Source organism: Pteropus vampyrus, unplaced genomic scaffold (genome assembly GCF_000151845.1).
Source record: "Pteropus vampyrus isolate Shadow unplaced genomic scaffold, Pvam_2.0 Scaffold152, whole genome shotgun sequence".
Classification (NCBI taxonomy): Eukaryota; Metazoa; Chordata; class Mammalia; order Chiroptera; family Pteropodidae; genus Pteropus; species Pteropus vampyrus.
The window spans coordinates 4,435,548-4,445,167 of NW_011888933.1; the positions used below are offsets into that span (position 1 = coordinate 4,435,548).

General features: G+C 37.4%; 1 long non-coding RNA gene across 3 annotated transcripts in view; it reads left to right on the top strand.

Moving 5' to 3' along the window:
* The first annotated feature begins 4,434 nt into the window (after positions 1-4,434).
* The window catches only part of LOC111745335, a 59,213-nt gene continuing 54,027 nt past the window's right edge, over positions 4,435-9,620 (top strand). For all 3 annotated transcript variants that reach the window (XR_002782606.1, XR_002782605.1, XR_002782607.1), the window contains exon 1: positions 4,435-4,573. This is a non-coding gene — a long non-coding RNA (uncharacterized LOC111745335). The remainder of the gene's footprint in view (positions 4,574-9,620) is intronic.

Sequence of the window (9,620 nt, forward strand, 5' to 3'; positions counted from 1 at the left end):
GATGTTTTGCCATCTTCTGTGATTCACTTGGGTCTAATGTGAAGTTTCTCTGGATTGGTTTCGTAATTCTTCATGCTCATCAATCCTTGCTTGAGAATTCTTCCCCAAATGACCAACCCCACACTGACATCATTATTCAGATTATCATCATTAACCTTGAGCTACTGAAGTCAGAGCAGACAGCACAGCCCTATGGGGTTTGCTGCACAGTGGGATTCTCTGAGGTCAGCAGATCTGGAAAGTGTTTATGTTTCTGCCAATCCTGAACTTCCTCAGTTTAGGTATCACTACTTTCTAAAGCAGTTTCTTCATCATCTTGATAATATCGCCTGTATTAATACACAGTGAAAGCCTTACAATCAGCATACCATTGATACACCAAATCTATGTCTAGAGATTTATTCTAAGAAAAAAAATCGGGATATTGTCCAATATTTCATTTAGATAGAAGTCAAAGACCTTTATGAAGAATTTTGTAGCAACATTGGAACTAACAAAAAAATCTGCTTTTTGAATTAGTTAAATTATGTTAATTTAGCATAATTACTGTTTAACTGATTTAACATAATAACATAATTCATTAAATTATGGCCCAAACATATAATGGAATACTTGGTAGTTTGTACAATATTGTAGAATAAAATTTATTTGTTAAATTAAAAAAATACATTTGTTAAAAAATATTTGTTAAATTACGTGATGTTAGGCTACAAAATAGTACAAGTTAAAAAAGCAAGTCACAGAAGACTGGTTACATTCAACCTGATGTGAGATAGATTAGATAGATAGATAGATAGATAGATAGATAGATAGATAGATAGATAGATAGAAAGAAAGAAAGAAAGAAAGATATGGAGATATATAATATCTCAAGATAATAATAAACACAAAATTTAAAATAGCAGTTCTCTTCTACGGGAAAAAGGCTAGGTTTAGGATAGTGAAGACCATAGAGGGAAAGACAGTGGGATTGGAAATAATTCTGCTCTTAAATTGGTTGATAGGCTCATTTAAAAAATTTTTTAACCCATAACTTACATTGTCATTACATGTATTATTTTTATATGTATCAAGTATTACATAATAAAAGACTAAAAACTGTAGGTTCAATATAGCCTCATTTTCAGGGCCAAAACATGCCATTATACCAGTTGTCCTCTGACAGGGGTACACAAGGGATGCCTGGGTAAGAGACTATTTCAGGTCAGAGGTAAAGATGCCTTTTTTCTAATTTGCATAAAGTACTCTGTACTTGGCAAAACACGTAGCTACAGGGGCTGCATCTGCCAAGTGGAATCATCTGCCAAAGAAGGCTGCTTTTCTCTATTTCACACACAGGTGCTGTCTGTTCAGACAGGGGTGTGTGTGTGTGTGTGTGTGTGTGTGTGTAGTCTTTTTAAAAAAATAAAAATAGAGCCATATGTAATAGATTGAACTATGGCTTCCAAGCTATGTCCACTCAAAACTTTGGAATGTGTCTTTATGTGGAATCAGAGTCTTTGCAGATGTAATTAAAGGGTCTCAAGATGAGATCATCCTGGAATAGGCTAGACCCTAGATCTAATGATGAAACGAAGACACATAGACACAGGGGGAAAGGCCATGTAAGGATAGAGGTAGAGATTGGAGTGATGTATCTACAAGCTGAGGTACAGCAAGGATTGCTGGCAACCAGCAGAAGCTAGGAGAGAGGCATAGAACAGATTGTCCCTCAGATCTTCCAGAAGGAACCCACCTCACTGAGATCTTGTTTTCAGACTTCTGGCCTCCAAAACTGTGAAAGAATAAAGTTGTCGTAGGTCACCCAGTGTGAGGAACTTGGTTATAGAAGACCTGGAAAATTAATACACTATACTATTCAGATTATTTAATGATTGCTTTTTCAACATATCAATATATTACAAGCATCTTTAATTTACCAGTATATCACAAACATTTGAAATGGCTGAGTAGAATTCTTTAGTAAGAATTTAGCAAAATTTATTTAATCAATTCCATATTGACAGACTGTTAGATTATTTTCAACTTCTCATTTTTACAAACAATAGTGTAACTAAAATTCTCAGTTTGTCCTATCATTGCATATTTTTCTCCAAAATTATTTCCTTAGGATAAATTTGCCAAAGCAAATGCCCAGGTCAAATATATACTCCCAGCTAAGGCTTTTGATACATTATTACCAAGCCACCTTCCAGAAAAGTTGCACCAATTTATAATCCTACTAGTAGTATTTAAGCAATGCAATGATGATCAAATATTTACTCTTTAGAAACTCACGTTTTCATAAAATACCTCCTGAGAATGTGGTTGGTGTGAACCTGTTTATTGTCAACCACTTCCTCCTGGGCCTGTCATTATCCAGCACCAAAGATGGGGTTCTGAGACATTAAAAACAATGATGTCATACATCTAGGTTGAACAGCTCTAAGGCTAATGAATAGAGTCTTAAATTGAAAATCAGGAAGCTCTTGCTAGCTAGCTAGTTTATTTGAATGGCACAGCTTCTCTGTATCTGTTGTGAATTATGGAATCGAATTATCTGGGTTTGAAACCTATTTTCACTATTTATTAGCTATGTGACCTTAGGAAAGTTACTTAAACTCTCAAGCTTCTATTTCCTCACATGTGAAATGAAAATGATGATAGGTATCCTTACCTCACTGGGAATTGAGAGACTCCTAGGAGATAATCACCATAAAGGCACTGAACAAGAGCCTGGCACATGGTAAGCACTCTGTAAATGATATATGTATTTCTTTGTATCATCATCATCATCATAGAAAACAGCCTTGTCATACATGTAGCCAGTTAATGTAGTTGCTTTAGAGTTCATTCCCAGGAGGCCAAGGTTATGATTTCAACCCATTTACTTGGCTAGGTTCTATAACCACAGATTGTGACCTCACCCTGTCTAGCTGTCTCCTAAGCAGTCTGGCAAATGCATGATTAAATAAATCATCAAGCTCTGTTTCATAGCCATCCAGGAGGAGGACTCTCAGAATCCTCTTCGAGGACATTGTCTGTGGATATGGAAACTGGGAGTAAAGGAAGTATGGCAGGAGATCAGAGTCCTCTAAGCCAAACAGGATTGGGGCAGAGCTGAGCCTATAGCCTTGTAAAGGGAGTCTTAGTTCTGATAGAGGAAAAACAACAATAACAACAAAACTGTAGGCCTTTCTGTTTTTTCCTATCCAAATCTCTGATAGCACTTCAGAGGAGTGTAGGTTCCCATGACAGGGCGAGTCACAATGAACTGACTTCTTGCAGGTAAAGGTTAATGTACTAATTGTTGCAGTTGTAACCAACTGATTGTTTAGAAAAGTTGTCTGGACCCCTTTTGAGAGAACTAATAAAATGTGTTATCTTCATTCCTTGCGGTAAAGTGGTTAATGGTAGACCACAGATTTCTTAGGTATTGAGTTTTTTCTTAGGCACACACCCCAAGGAGGGAGCTAGTCAAGGCCAGCTTTGAAACCTCCAAACAAGTTTTCACATATTTTCCCAAGGGGAGAAAATTCAGTGGCCTCCCACATGCTGTTGTAGTCAGGAAGTGCTCTTTTCCCAAAACAATCTTATGAGATTGTTTTCTTACATATTCATCTTCGAAAATAATACATCGGCATACCTATTGCTGGAAAATGTCACAAATGAGCAAGATTATGAAAAGCAGAGTTAGTATTTGCTGTTTTGTTTGGGAGCTTCTATAAGAAATAGCCATACATCCCTGTTTCTACCCTCTTGTTGGGAATGTTTTTGAGGAAGTTACAAACCACATCACTCCATATCCTTAACAAAAAGGAAAAGAGAAAATTCTCTCATATCTGAGTGCAACAAAAGATTCTCTTCCCTTGAGATACAGCATGTCGTTTCTTTACAGACAGTATGAATCACACCTTCCTCTTTTGCTTTAGCTGCAGCAAGTGCAGAGCTCAATTTGCAGACTGACTTCAGTTACTCTGTAGGGATCTATGGCTATTTCGTATTTTAACGTTTCTTTTGTATTGTTTTCCTAGTCTAGCTATATGTTCTCTTGTCTGCATTTAGTTTTGTTTGTTTGTTTGTTTTATTGTACTTTTAAAGAAAGTCTCAAGCAGCCCAGGGTGGAGTGAATTAGAATATAAATATATGATTAGTTTTAGAGATAGCATTCTCTACTGGTGTGATGGTTAATTTTATGTTTCAACTTGACTGGGCTAACGGATGCCCAGACAGCTTGTAAAACATTAATTTTGGGTGTGTCTGTGAGAGTGTTTCTGGAAGAGATTAACATTTGATTTAATAGATTAATATTTGATCTAATAGATTAACATGTGATCTAATAGAGTAAAAATATGCACCCTCACCAGTGGGGGTGGGCATCATCCAATCCGTTGAGGGCAGAGGAAAGACAGATTATCTCATCTTGAGCTGGGATGTACATCTTTGCCCGCCCTCAGACACCAGAGCTCTTAGTTCTCAGGCAAGAGCCTCCCAATTCTCAGGATTTCTGCCTTGGATTGAGTGATACCCCTCAGCTGTCCTGATTCTCCTGCTTGCAAGTGGCAGATTGAGAGTCTTCTTGGCCTCCGTAACAGTGTGAGCTAATTCCAATAATAATTCTCCTCTTATGTATATCTGTGTATATCTTATTGTTTCTGTTTCTCTGCAAAATCCTGACTCATACAAATGGCAAAAGCATTGCATTTTGAGTCAAAAGACCTGTTTTCAAGTTTCTGCTTGAAACTAGTCCTTTTACTAGTTTGTGACCTTGTTCATGTCATTTAACCTATTTTTCTCTTTATCTGTCAAACAGGAGAGGATGGTATTAACAACTACTGAACTCACAATATCACTGTATTATATGAGCTATTGATATATGTTAAAGCACTTTGCAAATTATAAAAATCTATGCAAATTAAAGTGTTCTTAGTCTAACATTATGTAATGCTGGACAAAGTTCTTTTGTAAATGAAAGAATCAACTAAACTAATTCAAAACCAGTGAGAGTAGAAGATGGCTTTTAGCAATAGCTTCATTGTTACCTGTGCTTAGGCTAAACAACCTACAGACCATCTGAAGATGAGACATTCAGGGATGGGTGATCTTTCTTCTGGGTCAAGACTGGCCCTTACTTCTGAGGCCCCTACTACTCATTCCAGCATGTTAATCTCATCATCTCCCTAGATATGGTAAGCACAACCAGGTGGTCTACATAGCAAAGGATCCAGCCCAAAAATGAGGTAGGAGCTATCCTTTTCTAAAACACAATTCTGACATTTTATTTCCTTGCTTAAAAACCTTCAAAGGCTGGCTTCCCAGAAGTTCTAAAATAATGTCCAATTTCTTTATCAAATCATTTAGGACCTTGTCCCTCTAGCTCTCTTTCCAGCCTTACCTCCCATTTTTGCTAATCTAGATAGCTTGAGCTTTTATCATTCTAACTCTCATATGCACATAGCTTTGTGTACCTTTGGACCTTTGCACATGCTAGTCTCTCTCCCTGGAATGACGTTTCTCCTCATTTCCTCACCTCATTCACTTATATCCGTCTTTCATTAGGACCTCCCATGACTCCCTTGGGTATAAGGACATATCCCTTCTCTACACAAACTATGAAAACAAAACTCTGTTACAGCAGATCTCTCACTAGACCAAGCTCTTGAAAATAGGGTCTGAATTTTGTTTATCTTTGTATTCCAAACACCTAGTTGTTGCTCAATTAAAATCTGTTAAATGAAGATCTTGCAAACATTGCTTATGGACCAGCAAAAGAGGTCAGTTACCAGGAAGTAGAGACAGGATTGGAAACCTGAGAGAGATGAGAGGACCCTGTATGGTTGAAAGACAAGAAGGAAAGAGCTAAACAGGGCTTGCAGAGTGGGAAACTCCAAGGAGGGCGGGCTGCTCAGGTACGTGGGACAGCTTACTACAGTTATTCTGGCTCTGAAATTTGCCAGGATTAGTTTCATGTTAATATTTTGGGGGTTTCTGTTGAATTCTAAGCCTGACAGATCACAGAGGCCTAATCAGGGTCACTATGTATAGTTGCGGCTGACATACCTTGATGAATGAATAGAAGTTGAAACCTAGCCTGCCCTCCGCTTGTCTAAGTCATTCACCTTAGAGCTTCTGCATCTGCCCCTAGGGGGTGCTTTTATCCAGTTGACACAGAGGCATAGGTTGGCTTTATGCCCATCCTGCCTCATTTGTGTTAAAGAACTCATCTACCTTCGGACAGTGTTTGAAGGTCAAGAAACTCATTTTAGGAGGGGTTCAGCGTACAAGGGGAGCCTAGGAAGGATAAGAAGTTGAGCCAAAAGCTTAGGATTTGATCTTATGACTGTGTTTTTGTCTCCAAAAGCTACTTCAAGCAGGAGCTACAGGGATCCTGTGTAAATTGACTAGCTGCTCTGTGAAACCCTCCCAGCCTCACTTCCAGGTTCAGGGGCCCTGGCCCTAGTTTCTCCATCAATATTCAGTCTGAGGTGGTTTCCTCACTTTTAAGCTCATGGTGTGGGGACATCACGTACACCTTTGTACCTTTGGTCATTTTGATATGACCTCTGAAAACGATGCACTGTATGCTCCTAACAAGCTTAGGAGGCAATGTGTCTATTGACTAGTTTAAAAATAGGTTGTATATTCAATTAAATCTCTGCCATTTACCAACTATTAAATTCGGACGTATGTCTTAACCTTTTTGTGCTGAAAAAAAATACAAGAGAAAGAAAAAAGCAATACCTCTCCATGGCAGACATAAAAATGTGCCTTTCAGAACTCGAACTGCAGGAGGCAAAATTGACCTAAGCTCCCAGATATTGCTCTCTGAAGTTGATCACCACCTTCACATCGAAGCCACACTACACATGGGCTTCTCCCAGCCAATGACTAAGTGTGTAGGACATGGTCGATGTAGGTCTAATACAAAACATAGAAGATGTGGGTCTCGTTTGATGGGCAAATGTGGCATAGGAAATACCTGACAGATTTTCCATACTTTCCTTAGAACTGCACAACAATCTAAAATGCTTTGACCCAAACTTTTTTCCTTTCTTGTCCTCTTCACTCAGTGTCATACATGCTCTCCCAGTCTCCCCCGACTCCCTTCAATCTCTCACAGACATTTCCCCTAATAAATTTTTTCTGTTTTAATTTTGTCTTGGTATCTTCTTCTTGGAGGCTCTAGACTAACACACTATTTCATAGAGTTGCTGTGATAATTAAATGATCTAATATATACAAAGACTCTTGCAGTTTCTAGGACATAGTATATAATCTCTGGCCTTACCTGCATGCCATTCACCTGCCACCATCTTTTCTTATTCCTTATAATGGCAATTGCCCAATTCTTATTTCTGGCTTTTTCACCATCTGGAACAAAACCTTCTGTTGCAGACACTACAGCTTCAGTATCCATTCTCCCATTCTTCTTCTTAGAAGCAGAGCTTCCAACCCCTCTGAGTTTTAGCAAAACGCATGGCCATCCAATTGAAGACTGCATTTTCTAGCCTCCCTTGCAGTTAGTGGTGATGAAATAGTAACTCAGTTCTTGCCAGTGAAATTGTAAACAGAAATGATGTGTGTAATTTTACTATCAACTCCTTAATGATTACTTGCTCTTTTTTCCCTTTATAGCTGACAGAATGTATAGGCATTGGTGAGATAGCCTCAACCACACAAGTATGGAAAATATTATAATGAATAGCATAGCAATGAGATAAACAGAATATGAGTCTCTGGTTGATCTTAAGAAGCAAAACTGCCTATCTTAGACCTCCCACCTATCTCTGTTTTTTTTTGTCTGAAAAGAACATGAATTATCTTTTTGAGTCATTGTATTTTGGGAATTCTTTGTTATAGCAGCTTAGCCAGTATGTTATAGACCATCTGTCAGATCTATTCCTATATTCCCTCTGCCATGGTTGACCCAAGAGTAGTTGACAGTGCTGTCCCCTTAATCCATTAGTGCTTACTCCTCAATATGGCATTTAATTACATTTGATGACTTTGAAGGACAGCAAAACTAGTTCCCTTTGGGCAAAGGATTATCTTAAGTGATAGCTAATAGCTTAAAATGGCACTAAGTGGTACCCTATATTTGGGCAAGGCCATCTGGTCATTTGTAGATAAACATAATAATAAACATCCGGGCAGATTTCCACCTATGGGCTTAACACAGACATGTTCCAAATTATATACTATAAAATTTACTAGCCTTCACTAAAACTCAAGCCACAAACTGTCCTTTTCTTGCATTGCAATAATGAGTTGTTACTCAGATAATATAATATAACCAAAGTGACTCTGACTACAAACAAAGCTCTAAAACCACAGTGCCCAGATTCTAGTCAAGGTCAAGATCCAATTTTAGTTCTGAGGAGAGATTCTGAGCATACACATCAGTAACAGCCCTATGACTCTGCCCAGACATGTACGATGCCAATGAATTTGTTTAAAACTGAACCATTACAGTTGGATGAAATCATGTTTTTACTATAGGAACATTTACCTTCTCTGAGTGTGATTGATAAGTCATGAAAGCAAATTGAGGAAATAATGAAATAACTTCCCTTGCAATTGTAGTGTTTACTTCCATTTCCTGCTTCCCTTTCTCTAAAGGTTTGTGGCTAGACTTGATAGACTTTAAGAAATCTTTATCACTGAAAGTATTACAATCATGTTATATTCAAAGTAGATTAATAATGAAGCTTAAACTAAGGCATGTCCAGCAAAGTTCTGAATTTTATCATGAAGACTATCTGATATTTATTTGTGTAGCAATTAATTTTAAAATTTGGTACCTTAAGCAACATACTTCACCTGCCCATTGAGTTATCCAATAATGCCCCTTTAGACCTGTGGTAGCATTGACGACAATTCTCCATTTTCATTTAAATCCTCTCAAAATCCTAATTTATTTAAAAAGAACATGTCCCCGTAATAAACAAATCACCAGACAGAGAGACCTTGAATGCCCTTATCAACCATGCTTTGGCTACTTAATATATAAAACAGAGATAGACCACATGATTGGCCAGTCGCTTACCTGAAAGACTATTGCAAAAAGACAATAATGGTGGAATAATGAAGGAATACTAGTGACGTATCTTGAGTTACTGTGAATGAAGCTTCTATGTGCAAATCACCATAGCTTTATTTTTTTTTCTTAATTTATTATTATTATTATTATTTTCAATTGGAGTTGACATTCAATATCATTTTATGTTAGTTTCAGGTGAACAGCATAGTGGTTAGACATTTATATAATTTATGAAATGATTTCCTTGATTAGTCTAGTACCCACCTGGCACTATACATAATTATTACAATATTATTGACTACATCCCCTATGCTGTACTTTACATCCCTATGAATGTTTTGTAACTACCAATTTGTACTTCTTAATCTCTTCACCTTTTATACCTAACCCCCCAACCTGCCCTCCCATCTTGCAACCATCAGTTTGTTCTCTGTATCTAAGAGTCTGTTTTCATTTTCTTTGTTCATTTTGTTCCTTAGATAATGCATATAAGTGAAATCACATGGTATTTGTCTTTCTCTGTCTGATTTATTTCACTCAACATAAATACACTCTAGGTCCATTTATGTCATTGCAAATGGTAAAATTTCTTTTTTTTTTT